Below are 15850 nucleotides of genomic sequence, written 5' to 3' on the forward strand. Positions count from 1 at the left end.
TCCTCATGAACCACGAGATCATGACCTGAGCCAAAGTCGGACGCTTAACTGAGTGAGCCACCCAGGCACCCCTACAGATTTGTATTTTAAAAGTATCTACACACATGTACATACAAAATACATGTTCTGGAGTCACTTTAAGATTTGGTTGAAACCTCGCTGTACGACTTACCAGGAGTGTAGTCTTGGGAGGTCACATAACTGCTCCGTTCCTCATTTTCTCGGCAGTAAAATGGAGGAAATGATATCTACCTCACAGGCTTGTGGGGAGGATTTTTAAAATGGGAAAATCTGCATCCGGTGCTCGGTGCAGCATTTAGAACACAGTAAGCGCTCCACAAATATTAGCTGTAATCATTCTGTTCATCATCAACATCTCTGGATCGGAGAACTATGGAGGATTTTATTTTGTACTGGGTGCACACTGGTATTTTCCAAAGTCTCTACGTGAACATGTACTGCTTTTGTGGTGAAATAAGAAAAATAAACTTTGTTTACAGTCATGGAGAGGGATGGTCAAGCAAGTGGGAGGTGAGTGGGGAGCCAGGCTTCTCTGGCTAAAGAGTGAAGACAGGCAACTTTCAGAGCAACTCCCTCCCACCCCCACCCCACTCCCTGGAGCTCCCAGAGAGTTTGGACCCCACCCTTGAGGCTATGTGTCCTACAGATGCCTCAAGATGGCTTAGGTCCCTTGGAAAGATCCCTCTCTGCCCCGCTGCCATGGCCATGGAGGCAGTGGGTCCGGCCACATCAGGTCGTCCTGATCTGAGCGAGCATCTGTGCCCCTATCTTGCTAGTTGAGCTCCACCCGCAGCACTGCCTGCTGACTCAGGGGTAACATCAACCCAGGGCAGGAGGCATATACTGGTCAAAACTGGGCTTTCGAGTCCATACGACTTGGGTTCAAAACCATACTCTGTTAATTTTCCGAACATTATAGGCCTCAGCTTCCCTTGTGTATAAAATAGGGATAACAATAGCTACTTCCACGACTGGAAAGTGATTAGAGCTCAATGCCAATGTTACTATCAACTGTGCTATTATTGTTACTATTACTTAATCTGTAAGATTATAACCTGGGGCTTTGAGGGCTCTGAAATAACACCATGCTTTTCTGTTCATGGCATCCCCATGAAACATGCAAGGAATATCATAAGTCCTTAAGTCCATAAGGACATCGAGTCCTTAGTGAATTCCATTCAGCATCTATTTGAGGGCCTAGTACGTGCCACATGCTGTCACAGGCCCTTGGGATACATCAGTAATTTGACAATTTGACAAAGGCTGGAAATAGGAACTGAAGGTCTGGGGGGAAGAGCCTGGGAGGCTTCAAGCAGGGACGAACCTGACATGTGGGCAAAACAAACAGCAAGGAGGCTGAATGGTAAAAAGCAGAGTGAGCAAGAAAGACACTCAGGGAGGAGGAGGGCCCCATAACATGGCGGCCATTTCAACTGGGACTCTGGCTTGACTCTGAATGAAGAAACTCTTGGTATCTGAGAGTGGAGGAGAACTTGATCTGACTCAAATGCATTAAAAATGATCACTCTGGCTGCTATGATCCTTGTCCAAGAGCTTGACGTCTGCCTTTTTACTGAAAACCAAAGTGCAGCTTCTTCCCCAGCAGTGTTCTGTGATCTGTCTGCCAAACACGGGTATTCTAGGGCGAGAGACCGTGGACACACGGACTACATAGAGGCATGCTTCGTTTTATTGCATTTCATTTTTTTTTTTAATTGTGCTTTGCAGATACTGCATTTTTTTGGTCTGTTTTGTTTTTGTTTGTTTGTTCTACAATTGAAGGTCTGTGACAACCCTCCATAGAGCAAGTCTATCGGTGCCATGTTATCAAACGGCATTTATTTGCTCACTCTGTGTCTCTGTGTCACATTTTGGTAATTCTTGCAATGTTTCAGACTCTTCCGTTATGATTTGTAATGGTGATCTGTGATTAGTGATCTCTGATGTTACCTAACTGCTTTGGGGGCACCACGAAAGCATCAATATAAGAAGGTGAAATTAGGCAATAAATGATGTGTGGGTTCTGACTGCTCCATCAACTGGCTGTTCCCCCTTTTCTCTCCCTCTCCTCAGGCCTCCCTGTTCGCTGAGACACAATATTGAAATTAGGCCAATGAATAACCCTACAATGACCTCTAAGTGCTCAAGTGAAAAAAAAAAAGAGGGGCACCTTTCTTACTTTAAATGAAAAGCTAGAAACGACTGAGCTTAGTGAGGAAGGCAGGTTGAAAGCCAAGATAGGCTGAAAGCTAAGTCTCTTGCACCAAACATCAGCCAAGTTGTGAATGGAAGAAAAAAGTTATTAAGGATATTTTAAAAAATCAACAGTATCGAGAGTTCATGTACATGCAATGATACCTGTTTTTATCCCGACATTCTAGGATACTCTACAACTGAGAAAGTGTGCTAACACCAAAGTCCTCTTAGACCCCGCCCTTCTGCATCCGGCCACTGCCCAGTAATGGCACCTGCCACCCATCCCTGGCTCCCTTCTGGTCTCCTCTCCTGTAGTTTCACCTTCCCCAACCCACTCCCCAAACTGTCACTCCTGTGCTCTTCTTTAACTCACAACTCTGAGTCACCCCATGCAGAACCTTCCATGGTCTCCACTGCCCCCTTTCGTTGCCTCTAGTACTGAATGCCTTGCACGGCAGTGAGCCCTTCAGGATCTAGTCCTTCTGGCTTCCCACACATCAGGCCTCTGTGAATTCACACTGCTGTTCTCTCTGTCCCATCTGATAAATGTTGCTGTTCTTTCAAGCTTGTCTCCTCTTCTTCCACTACCTTTCTGACATCCCAAGCAAACTACGTACTTTTCCAACAGGCTCACTTTCTCAGTACAGACTTCCATTATAGTATCTTACAGACGTCTGCTTCATTGTTGATCTCCCCACCAGACTGCAGTTCTCAGAAAGTGGGGATAAGGCCTCTTCAGGTTGCTATCTCTAGCTGGGCAAAGCATATGGCATATAGCAAATAGCTCCTAAAAGCATTTGTTGAATATATTAATGTTTTTCCCCCAGTTTCATTGAGGAATAAATGACAAATATAATTGTATATAAAGGGTATAATGCAATGATGGGATGTATGTATACATCATGGAATGATTACCAAGACCAAGATTATTAGCACATCTGTCCCCTCACACAGTTAACTTTTTCTTTTCTTTTTTCTTTTTCTTTTCCTTTTCTCTTCTTTCTTTCTCTTTTTCTTTTTCTCTCTTTCCTTTTTTCTTTCTTTCCTTCCTTCCTTCCTTCTTTCTTTCTGTGGTTGAGGATGCTTAAGATCTACTCTCAGCAACTTTGAAGCATACAATATCATATTAATAACTACAGTCACTCTTTAGATTCTCAGAACTTATTCTTCTTATAACAGAGTTTGTACCCTGTGACCTGCATCTCCCCATATCCCCCCTCTCCCAAGTCCCTGGCAACTACCATTCTATTCTGTTTTTATGAAATTGACATTCTCCGTTCTCTTAGATTCCACATATAAGTAAAATCATACGGTATTTGTCTTTCTCTGTCTGGCATATTTTACTTAGCATAATGTCGGCCATGCTTATCCATGTTGTCAAAAATGGCAGAATTTCCTTCCTTTTTGTGGGTGAAACATTCCATTGTTGGGGGTGTGTGTATGTGTGTGAATATCACATTTCTTTATCCGTTCATCTGTTGATGGACACTTAGGTTGTTTCCATATCTTGGCTATTGTAAATGGTTCTCTAATGAACATGGGAGTGCAGATACCTCTTTGATATTCTGTTTTCACTTCCTTTGACTATATACCCAAAGTAGGATTGTTAAATCAAATGATAGTTCTATTTTTAATTTCTTGAGGAACATCTATACTTTTTCCTTAGTGGCTGTTACCAGTTTATATTCCCATCAATAGCCCACAAGGGATCCTTTTTCTCCACATGCTCACCAGCATTAGTCATCTCTTACCCTTTTTTAGAAATGTTTATTTATTTTGAGGGGGGAGTACAGAGAGGGAGGGAGGGAGAATCCCAAGCAGGCTCTGGGCTGTCAGCACACAGCCAGACACAGGGCTCGATACCACAAACTGTGAGATCATGACCTGAGCTTAACCAACTGAGCCACCCAGGTGCCCCTCTTGTCTTATTTGATAATAGTCATCCTGATAGGTGTGAGGTGATATCTCATTGTGGTTCTGGTTGTATTAACCTGATTAATGATGTTAACCACCTTTTCGTGTACCTGTTGGCCATCTCTATGTCTTCTTTACAAAAATGTCTGCTCAGATTCTTTGTCCATTTTTCAATTGGGTTTCTGTTTTTTTGCGATTGAGTTGTAGGAGTTCCATACATATTTTGGATATTAACTCCTCATCAGACATGCAGTTCCAAATACGTTCCGTAGGCTGACTTTTAATTTTGTTGATAGTTCCCTCTGCTATGCAGAAGTTTTTTTTTTAGTTTGATATATAACCACTTGTTTATTTTTTTCTTTTGTTGTCTTACACTTAAGACAGTCATAAAACTCAAGTCTTTAATCCACGCTGAGTTGAGTTTTGTGTATGGTGTAAGATAGGGGTCCAATTTCTCCAACACCATTTATTGAAGAAACTATCCTTTCCCCATTGTATATTCTTGGCTCCTATGCCCTAAATTAACTGATAATATATGCATGAGTGTCTGTTTTATGCCATTAACATACTATGTTTATTGCTGCTATAGCTTTGTAATGTAGCTTGAAATCAGGAAGCGTAAAGCCTCCAGCTTTGTTCTTCTCTCTCAACACTGCATTGGCTATTTGGGGTCTTTTGTGGTTCCATACAAGTTTTAGGGTAGTTTTTTCTGTTTCTAACAAAAATGTCATTGGATTTTGATAGAGATTAGATTAAATCTATGGATCGCTTTGGGTAGCATGGACATTTTCATAATATTAATTCTTCCAATCCACGAACATGGAATATCTTTCCATTTATTTGTGTCTTCTTCAATTTCTTTCATCAATGTCTTGTAAGTTTTCAGTGTACAGTTCTTTCATCTCCTTGGTTAAATAAATTGGTTACATTTCATTTAAAAAGTGTTTCACTGGTTTTGGTGGTGTTGTAAATGGGTTTGGTTTCTTAGTTTTTCTTTGAGGAATAGTTTGTTCTTAGTTTGTAAAAATGCACCTGGTTTTTCTATGTTGATTTTGTATATGGTAATTTTACTAAATTCATTCATTAGTTCTAACAGTTTTTTAGTGAAGTCTTCAGGGCTTTCTATACGAGCCCTGCAAATAGATCATTTTACTTCTTCCTTTCTAATTTGGATACCTTTTATTTCTTTTTCTTGCCTAATTACCATGGCTAGGACTTTCAGTACTAAGTTGAATAGAAATGGCAACAGGGGGCATCCTTGTCTTGTTCGTGATCTTAAAGGAAAGGCTTTTAACTTTGCATCACTGAGTATGATGTCAGCTGTGGGCTTGCCAAACACGGCCTTTATTATGTTGAGGTACATTCCTTTTATAATTTGTTGAGAGTTTTAAATCACACAAGAATGTTGAATTTTTCAAATGCTTTTTCTGCATCTATTGAAATAATCTTGTAATTTTTATTCTTCATTATGTTAATGTAGTATATCTCATTTATTGATTTGGGTATGTTGAACCATATGTTGGGTATGTTGATCATGCTGTATGATCTTTTTATATGCTCTTGAATTCCATTTGCTAGTATTTTGTTAAGGATTTTTGCATCTATCATCATCAGGGTATTGGCTCCTAGTTTTCTTTTCTTGTAGTGCCCATTTTTTTCTTTTTAATTCAACAATAATTAACATACAGTGTTATATTAGTTTCAGGTGTCCAATGCTCATCATGATGTGTATTCTTAATCCCCATCAACTATTTCACCTATCCCCTTACCCAACTCTTCTCTGGCAACCACCAGTTTGTTCTCTATATTTAAATCTGTTTTTTTCTCTTTGTTTCTTTGTTCGTTTGTTTTAGTTCTTAAATTCCACATATAAGTTGAAATTATATGGCATTTGTCCTTCGTTGACTGACTTGTTTCAGTTAGCATTATACCGTCTAGGTCCATCCATATCATTGCAAATGGCAAGATTTTATTCTTTAATGACCAAGTAATATTCCACTGTGTACATGTACATGTGTATGTATATATTCCACACCTTCTGTATCCATTTATCTATCAAGAGACCTTTGGGTTGCTTCCACATCTTGGCTATTGTAAATAATGCTGCAATAAACAGAGGGGTGCATATATCTTTTCAAATTAGTGTTTTTGTTTCTTTAAAAAATTTTTTTTAATGTTTTTCTTTATTTTTGAGAGACAGAGAGAGAAAGAATATGAGTGGGGGAGACAGAGACAGAATCCAAAGCAGGATCTAGGCTCTGAGGTGTCAGCACAGAGCCCGATGCAGGGCTTGAACCCATGAACTGTGAGATCATGACCTGAGCTGAAGTTGGCTGCTCAACAGACTGGGCCACCCAGGTGCCCCAGTGGTTTTGTTTTCTTTGGGTGAATACCTAGCACTGGAATTACTGGATCATATGATAATTCTGTTTATTTTTTGAGGAACATCCATACTCTTTTCCACAGTGGCTGTAAGAGCCGTATTCCCACCAACAGTGCACACACTGTACTTTTTCTCCACATCCCCACCAACACTTGTTGTTTCTTGTGTTTTGGGTTTTGGCCATTTGGACAGGTGTGAGGTGATATCTCATTGTGGTTATGACCTGGATTTGCCTGATGGTTAGTGATGTTGAGCATCTTTTCATGTGTCTGTTGGCCACCTGTATAACTTCCTCTGAAAAATGCCTATTCAGGTCCTCTGCCCATCTTTTAATTGGATTATTTGTTGGTGTTGAGTTGTAGAAGTTTTTCATATATTCTGGGTACTAACCCCTTATCAAATATATCATGTGCAAATATCTTCTCCCATTCAGTAGATTGTTTTGTTGACGGTTTCCTTCACTGTGAAAAATTTTTCATTTTGGTGTAATCCCAATAGGTTGAATTTACAGTACCCATCTTTAAATTTTATTTGTTTTGAGAAAGAGAGAGAGAGATAGAGAGAGAGGGAGAGAGAGCGAATCCCAAGCAGGCTCTGTGCTGTCAGCGTAGAGCCCACTGCAGGGCTCAATCCCATGAACCATGAGATCATGACCTGAACTAAAATCAAGAGTTGGACAGTTAACAGTATGAGCCACCCAGGCACCCCTGTAATTAGCCCATCTTTAAAACTACATTGCATAGGGGTGCCTGGTGGCTCAGTCAGTTAAGCATCCAACTTTGGCTCAGGTCATGATCTCGCGGTTCGTGAGTTCAAGCCCTGTGTCGGGCTCTGTACTGACAGCTCAGAGCCTGGAGCCCGCTTCGGATTCTGCGTCTCCCTCTCTCTCTGTTCCTCCCCTGCTCGCACTCTGTATCTCTCTCTCAAAAATAAATAAAGATTAAAAAATTTTAAACTATACTGCATAACAGGAAAAATTACATTATTATTCCCATTTTCCACTTGGAATGACTAAAGTACAAGGTGATTTCATAGGACTTATTTTACAAAGTTGGGATTAACATCCACAATGCCTAGCTCCAAGCTCAGATCTTTCTATGAGACCAAAGCCAGCCTAAGCTGTTGTTAGGATGGGGAAACTCAACATAATATCCTGGCTCTCTTCTAGGCTTTGTGTGGGAATCACATCCCTCCCTGTTCAACCTGCATGGGGCGATTAGTGCACAAAGCTTACATTCTAGTGGGGGATAAAATTGCTTAATGTCCCATTAGATGACTGAAGGTCAAACCCAGGCCACCTTCATGTCCTAAGCCTCTCTTTGCCCTCATCTGTGTAGCTATAACCACCTCCTGCCTTCTCAGTCCTATGTTGAGGATATACCACTAAAGCTATAATGATCCCCTTTGGTTCAGCTCCCTACACCCTTTTTTAGTGCCGAGCCCTTCTCTCTTAGGGCCAGGGAAGCACAAGGACTGGACAGGATCCTTGGAAGAGAGAACATTGGGCTCCACATTCTGAGCCCTCACACCGGGCTCCCCTGGGACTAGAACCAGACACACTGTTTCCCAAAAATCAGGAGACAGAATGAATAGAGCTCCTTCCAAAAGAAGAAATGCCTGATATATTTCTCGCCCTGTGAAGTTATTTTTAGTTCTTCAAGTGTCTCTGAATCCAAACAATTCAAGGAACTGCCCAAGTTCATAGTTTCAATGTGTTCCAACTTTGACAAAAATACATTACATCATGCAGAAAGAGATTCAACCAGTCTTAATTGTCTCACAATGGACCCACAATGCCAGCTCAGAAATAGGATCTTTATCAGTGCTGGCAGTGTCTACATATGATTTCTAAGTATTGGTGGCCCCCTCAGCAATAAATATCACAAACAACAACGGGGTTTGAGATTGTACTAGACAGATCAATCAACTAAGAAATATCAGGAACAATAATCAGGTTAACTTCCAAACTGAAAATAAAAATGTCATACAATAACATTAAAGAGAAATCTGAACCTTTGAGTAAATACACATCGCAAATCTACACCAGCATCCTCATGAACTAATCTGGCCTCAGCCTGGGTTTCAAAACAAACCTCTTGCCAAAATTTTCAAATAATCCTATTATAGAAAGAGAAAGATTCTTATGAAGGATGAAATAGGAAAAAAGTCATCCAGCTCTTAACAGTTGTTTATAAACTGTTCTTATCCAAAAGATGCATATGTAGGAAAATTAAAGAGCTAAATCCTGCCATGAGTCATACAGAAGGGAAAAGGATAAATCATGATCTCAAATATCTTTGAGGCCAAAAGGCAAAGCGGAAGGTGAATGCACCAGCTTCAGCCCATAATGACTAAGACAAGGAGTAAGAGAGACATCATTCTCTGTGGACTCCATCTATAGGAGTGATGAGAAATCATCTGCCAATTAGAAGAGTTACTCCCTTCACATATTCTTTCTTTTTTAATATGAAATTTATTGTCAAACTGGTTTCCGTACAACACCCAGTGCTCATCCCAACAGGTGCCCTCCTCAATACCCATCACCCACCCTCCCCTCCCTCCCACCTCCCGTCAACCCTCAGTTTATTCTCAGTTTTTAAGAGTCTCTTACGGTTTGGCTCCCTCCCTCTCTAACTTTTTTCCCCCATGGTCTTCTGTTAAGTTTCTCAGGATCCACATAAGCGTGAAAACATTTGGTATCTGTCTTTCTCTGGATGACTTACTTCACTTAGCGTAACACTCTCCAGTTCCATCCACATTTCTACAAAAGGCCATATTTCATTCTTTCTCATTGCCAAGTAGTATTCCATTGTGTATATAAACCACAATTTCTTTATCCATTCATCAGTTGATGGACATTTAAGCTCTTTCCATAATTTGGCTATTGTTTAAAGTGCTGCTATAAACATTGGGGTACAAGTGCCCCTATGCATCAGCCCTCCTGTATCCCTTGGGTAAATTCCTAGAAGTGCTATTGCTGGGTCATAGGGTAGATCGATTTTTAATTTTTTGAGGAACCTCCACACTGTTTTCCAGAGTGGCTGCATCAGTTTGCATTCCCACCAACAGTGTGAGAGGGTTCCCGTTTCTCCACATCCTCTCCAGCATCTATAGTCTCCTGATTTGTTCATTTTGGCCACTCTGGCTGGTGTGAGTTGTTACCTGTGTGGTTTTGAATTGTAGTTCGCTAATGAGGAGTGACGTTGAGCATCTTTTCATGTGCCTGTTGGCCATCTGGATGTCTCCTTTAGAGAAGTGTCTATTCATGTCTTCTGCCCATTTCTTCACTGGATCATTTGTTTTTCGGGTGTGGAGTTTGGTGAGTTCTTTATAGAGTTTGGATACTAGCCCTTTGTCCGATATGTCATTTGCAAATATCTTTTCCCATTCCATCAGTTGCCTTTTAGTTTTGTTGATTGTTTCCTTTGCAGTGCAGAAGGTTTTTATCTTAATGAGGTCCCAATAGTTCATTTTTGCTTTTAATTCCCTTGCCTTTGGAGATGTGTCCAGTAAGAAATTGCTGCGGCTGAGGTCAGAGAGGTTTTTTTCCTGCTTTCTCCTCTAGGGTTTTGATGGTTTCCTGTCTCACATTCAGGTACTTTATCCATTTTGAGTTTGTTTTTGTGAATGGTGTGAGAAAGTGGTCTAGTTTCAATCTTCTGCATGTTGCTGTCCAGTTCTCCCAGCACCATTTGCTAAAGAGACTGTCTTTTTTCCATTGGATATTCTTTCCTGCTTTGTCAAAGATTAGTTGGCATACTTTTGTGGGTCCAATTCTGGAGTCTCTATTCTATTCCACTGGTCTATGTGTCTGTTTTTGTGCCAATACCATGCTGTCTTGATGATGAAAGCTTTGTAGTAGAGGCTAAAGTCTGGGATTGTGATGCCTCCTGCTTTGGTCTTCTTCTTCAATATTACTTTGGCTATTTGGGGTCTTTTGTGGTTCCATACAAATTTTAGGATTGTGTGTTCTAGCTTTAAGAAGAATACTGGTGCAATTTTGATTGGGATTGCATTGAATGTGTAGATTGCTTTGGGTAGTATTGACATTTTAACAATATTTATTCTTCCAATCCATGAGCATGGAATGTTTTTCCATTTCTTTGTATCTTCTTCAGTTTCCTTCATAAGCTTCCTATAGTTCTCAGCACACAGATCTTTTACATCTTTGGTTAGGTTTATTCCTAGGTATTTTATGATTCTTGGTGCAATTATGAATGGGATCAGTTTATTTGTCTTTCTGTTGCTTCATTATTAGTCTGTAAGAATGCAACTGATTTCTATACATTAATTTTGTATCCTGCGACTTTGCTGAATTCATGTATCAGTTCTAGCAGACTTTTGGTGGAGTCTATCGGGTTTTCCATGTATAATATGTCATCTGCAAAAAGTGAAAGCTTGATTTCATCTTTGCCAATTTGGATGACTTTGGCTTCCTTTTGTTGTCTGATTGCTGATGCTAGAACTTCCAACACTATGTTAAACAACAGCGGTGAGAGTGGACATCCCTGTCGTGTTCCTGGTCTCAGGGGGAAAGCTCTGTTTTTCCCCATTGAGGATGATATTAGCTGTGGGCTTTTCATAAATGGCTTTTATGATGTTTAAGCATGTTCCTTCTATCCTGACTCTCTCAAGGGTTTTTCTTAAGAAAGGATGCTGAATTTTGTCAAATGCTTTTTCTGCATCAATTGACAGGATCATATGGTTCTTATCTTTTATTAATGTGATGTATCACATTGATCAATTTGTGAATATTGAACCGACCCTACAACCCAGGAATGAATCCCACTTGATCATGGTGAATAATTCTTTTTATATGCTGTTGAATTTGATTTGCTAGTATCTTACTGAGAATTTTTGCATCCATATTCATCAGGGATATTGGCCCATAGTTCTCTTTTTTTGCTGGGTCTCTGTCTGGTTTGGGAATCAAAGTAATGCTGGCTTCATAGAATGAGTCTGAAAGTTTTCCTTCCCTTTCTATTTTTTGGAACAGCTTGAAAAGGATAGGTATTAACTCTGCTTTAAATGTCTGGTTGAATTCCTCAGGGAAGCCATCTGGTCCTGGACTCTTATCTGTTGGGAGATTTTTGATAACTGATTCAATTTCTTTGCTGGGTATGGGTCTGTTCAAGTTTTCTGTTTCTTCCTATTTGAGTTTTGGAAGTGGGTGGGTGCTTAGGAATTTGTCCATTTCTTCCAGGTTGTCCAGTTTGTTGGCATACAATTTTTCATAGTATTCCCTGATAATTGCTTGTATTTCGGAGGGATTGGTTGTAATAATTCCATTTTCATTCATGATTTTATCTATTTGGGTCATCTCCCTTTTCTTTTTGAGAAGCCTGGATAGAGGTTTATCAATTTTATTTTTTCAAAAAACCAACTCTTGGTTTCATTGATCTGCTCTATAGTTTTTTTAGATTCTATATTGTTTATTTCTGCTCCAATCTTTATTATTTCTCTTCTTCTGCTGGGTTTGGGATGTCTTTGCTGTTCTGCTTCTATTTCCTTTAGGTGTGTTGTTAGATTTTGTATTTGGGATTTTTCTTGTTTCTTGAGATAGGCCTGGATTGCAATGTATTTTCCCTCTCAGGACTGCCTTTGCTGCATCCCAAAGTGTTTGGATGGTTGTATTTTCATCTTCATTTGTTTCTATATATTTTTAAATTCCTTCTCTAATTGCCTGGTTGACCCATTCATTCTTTAGTACGGTGTTCTTTAACCTCCGTGCTTTTGGAGGTTTTCCAGACTTTTTCCTGTGGTTGATTTCAAGTTTCAGATTCCTGAAAGTAGGCATGGTATGATCGCAATTCTTTTATACTTATGAAGAGCTGTTTTGTGACCCAGTATATGATCTATCTTGGAGAATGTTCCGTGTACACTCGAGAAGAAAGTATATTCTGTTGCTTTGGGATGCAGAGCTCTAAATATATCTGTCAAGTCCATCTGACCCAATGTATCATTCAGGGCCCTTGTTTCTTTATTGATCCTGTGTCCAGATGATCTATCCATTGTTGTAAGTGGGGTATTAAAGTCCCCTGAAATTACCACATTCTTATCCATAAGGTTGCTTATGTTTGTGAGTAATTGTTTTATATATTTGGGGGCTCCCATATTCGGCGCATAGACATTTATAATTGTTAGCTCTTCCTGATGGATAGACCCTGTAATTACTATATAATGCCCTTCTTCATCTCTTGTTACAGCCTTTAATTTAAAGTCTAGTTTGTCTGATGTAAGTATGGCTACTCCAGCTTTCTTTTGACTTCCAGTGGCATGATAGATAGTTCTCTATCCCCTCACTTTCAATCTGAAGGTGTCCTCAGGTCTAAAACGAGTCTCTTGTGGACAGCAAATAGATGGGTCTTGTTTTTTTTTTTTTTTATCCATTCTGATACCCTATGTCTTTTGGTTGGAGCATTTAGTCTGTTTACATTCAGTGTTATTATTGAAAGATATGGGTTTAGAGTCATTGTGATGTCTGTAGGTTTCATGCTTGTAGTGATGTCTCTGGTACTTTGTGGTCCTTGCAACACTTCAGTCATGGAGTCCCCCTTAGGATCTCTTGTAGGGCTGGTTTAGTGGTGATGAATTCCTTCAGTTTTTGTTTGGGAAAACCTTTATCTCTCCTATTCTGAATGACAGACTTGCTGGATAAAGGATTCTCGGCTGCATATTTTTTCTGTTCGTCACACTGAAGATTACATATTCATTTTTATTATGCTCAATGATAGCATACATTCTAACTTTCCCCAGCATTCATTCATTCAATACAAATTGAGTTGTGGGTCCGGCATGTGGACGAATGTGGCTCCTGCCCGCATGTTGGCTGTCAGAGCAGAGGAGATTCAGAAAGGAAACAGGGTGCAATACAGTCTGTGCAAGTGAGGAGAGGCGGAAACAGTCAGGCTTCTTCCAGGAAACAGAAGCAGTAGAAAGCGAACACGTGTATACGTGTGTGTACATCAATACATATGTATTCATACAAACGCGTATATGTATATCTGTCCCTACACGTACACACAGAGATACACACACACAGATTTCAAGAAACTGCCCGGCACAGTTATGCGGGCTGGAAAGTTCAAAATCCACAGCGCAGGCCTGCAGGGCAGAAACTCGGAGGCAGGAGTCTGTGTTGTAGCCTTGGGGCAGAATGTCTTCTCCCTCAGGGAACCCTCAGCTTTGCTCCTATGGCCACTGAAATGATTCAATGAGGCCCATCCAGATTAGAGGGGATAACCTCCTTTACTTAAAGTCAATGGATTACAGATGTCAACCGCGTCTACACAATACCTCCAGAGCAACACCTCCTGTGGTGTTTGACAGAGTAACTGGGTGCTACGGCCTAGCCACACGGACACACAAAACTATTACAGAAAGGAAGTCTAGGGAGCTATGGGAAGATGGGGGCAACCTCTCACACTTGGGCTAGTGTTGGGGGGAGGTATAAAAATCAAGTAAGGCTTCCCTGTAGGAAGAGCTATCGAAGACTGAAAGGCTGGAAAGCAAGTGTGGGGAAAGCCCACAACTGCTGAAGTCGCGGGCAGGAAGCAAGTGGGTACATGAATGGGATCCCAGGGGCCCAGAACCACCACCGAAGACAGGAGCTAAGATGCTAACACTGAGCATCAGAGCATCGAACACTGATTGAAAACTACATGCCAGGCACTGCTCAATGTGCTTTACACACATTATCTCTTTGACTCCTCATAATGTAGGACGTGGGTACACTACTCACCACCTTCTGCTGGCAAGAAGCTGCTGTACAGAGAGGCCGATTGACTTGCCAAGGTCACACCGCATCTAAGCAGGATCCTAAGCCAGGCTTTCTAACTCAAGAAAGGGTCTGTGGGTTGCAGAAGGAGCTAGAGTCAAGGGCACAGGTGGAAAAAGTACTTTAGCTTTGGACAGAAACAGGAAAGGAAGAGCTAACGATGAGCGCAGAGAGAGGGGTGGAAAGCAGCTCAAGAGAAATTCCAGACAGTGGTGGAGGTTTGGAGTAGCCACTGTGGGAAAGGGAGTGCAAGAGGCAAGGAGGGGAAGGACAGCCACAGATCAGAATAGGGAGCAGAGAATTCAGTGGCCCACCCCCTTCTTGGCATGCCCATAGGTGGGAGCCATTAGTGTGGAACTGAAGTTGAGTTCAATTCACAGAGGCAAGGAACCCAGAAGGCGGGGTGCTGGATGGGTCAACCACATGGGCTCCCGGGAAAGGGCAGAATTAAGGTTGAAGAAGAAGTCCCAGTGCTAGGACTTCCCACCAACCCGATTTTTGGCATTAAGAGAAAACAGGTGAGGGTCAAAATTATTCATGTGCTTAACGATACCCCTCACCGCTCTGCTCTACATAGTCGGTTAAATAAAGACTATAGTCAGAGCAAAACACACACGTCTTACTGTATAAGGAAAAAGAATCTCCCTTCTTCTTTAGGTATCCCTTGGCCAATCCAGTTGAGTAACGTCAACTTTGTACATTTCTCACAGGCTCTACTTGTGTGGATCACAGGCATTAGTTCTCTCATTTATTCTGGTGCTCTGCACAAAAGTACAATGAGTAATCTAACCATTGTCCTTTTTTTCCCCCTAAGCTTACCCAAAAAGAAGTCTTCTGGATTTAAAAAATCCATTCTTAAAGAAAACGTTTGCCATTTAGTGGCTTTATTTTGCTGGGTGACTTAAGAGCTTCTCCTATAATGATATTAGTCCTCACAGCGTCGAGTCCACATGTTGCCCCCGGTCTCCTGAAAGACTGAGTGTGCTTTGGCAAAGAAAACAAAACACGGGAGCAGCTGCACGAAACACTCTCGTCTTGTAGCAACAGCACGGCACTGCTCTGGACGATCCACGTGTTTGTATTTTTAGAGAGAGTAGGTAGGAATGAAAACATTTAGATTCAACATTTCTTCTAGCATTTTAAGAGATATAAAATTAATGTCAGATTTGCCCCTCTTGACAGCAGTGATCTGTTGCCTGGCAACCCCAAGTGCTTCTTGGGTTGAAACGCCAACTAATGGAGCAGCTACTCATTTTTAAACCAATGAAGCTGCTTAAGAAGCTGAGTGTGATGCCTGTCACATACCCAGATCTCACATTAAATAGCATATTTATATGTTAAGATACTCCCAGTATTAGATGTAACAGTGATGCCCCACTGGCCCTACAAGCTGTCCCAAAGTTATTGAAATGACGTACTGGTCCAGTTGGTCTAGTTTTCTATTTCCTTAGTAGCTGCTACAGCATTGGCTTTCACCAGATCCCCCCCACCTTTTCTTTTGTAATTGCAGTAAAATACACATAACATTTACCATCTTAACCCTTTTTAAGTGTAGTGAG

At 40.9% G+C, this 15850-nt stretch overlaps 1 protein-coding gene across 2 annotated transcripts in view; it reads right to left on the reverse strand.

Moving 5' to 3' along the window:
- Nucleotides 1-15850, reverse strand: part of MTUS2 (microtubule associated scaffold protein 2) — a 566588-nt gene that overhangs the window by 273892 nt on the left and 276846 nt on the right. The gene's annotated exons all lie outside the window — the stretch shown is intronic.

This window comes from Panthera onca, chromosome A1 (assembly GCF_046562875.1).
Source record: "Panthera onca isolate mPanOnc1 chromosome A1, mPanOnc1 haplotype 2, whole genome shotgun sequence".
Lineage (NCBI taxonomy): Eukaryota > Metazoa > Chordata > Mammalia > Carnivora > Felidae > Panthera > Panthera onca.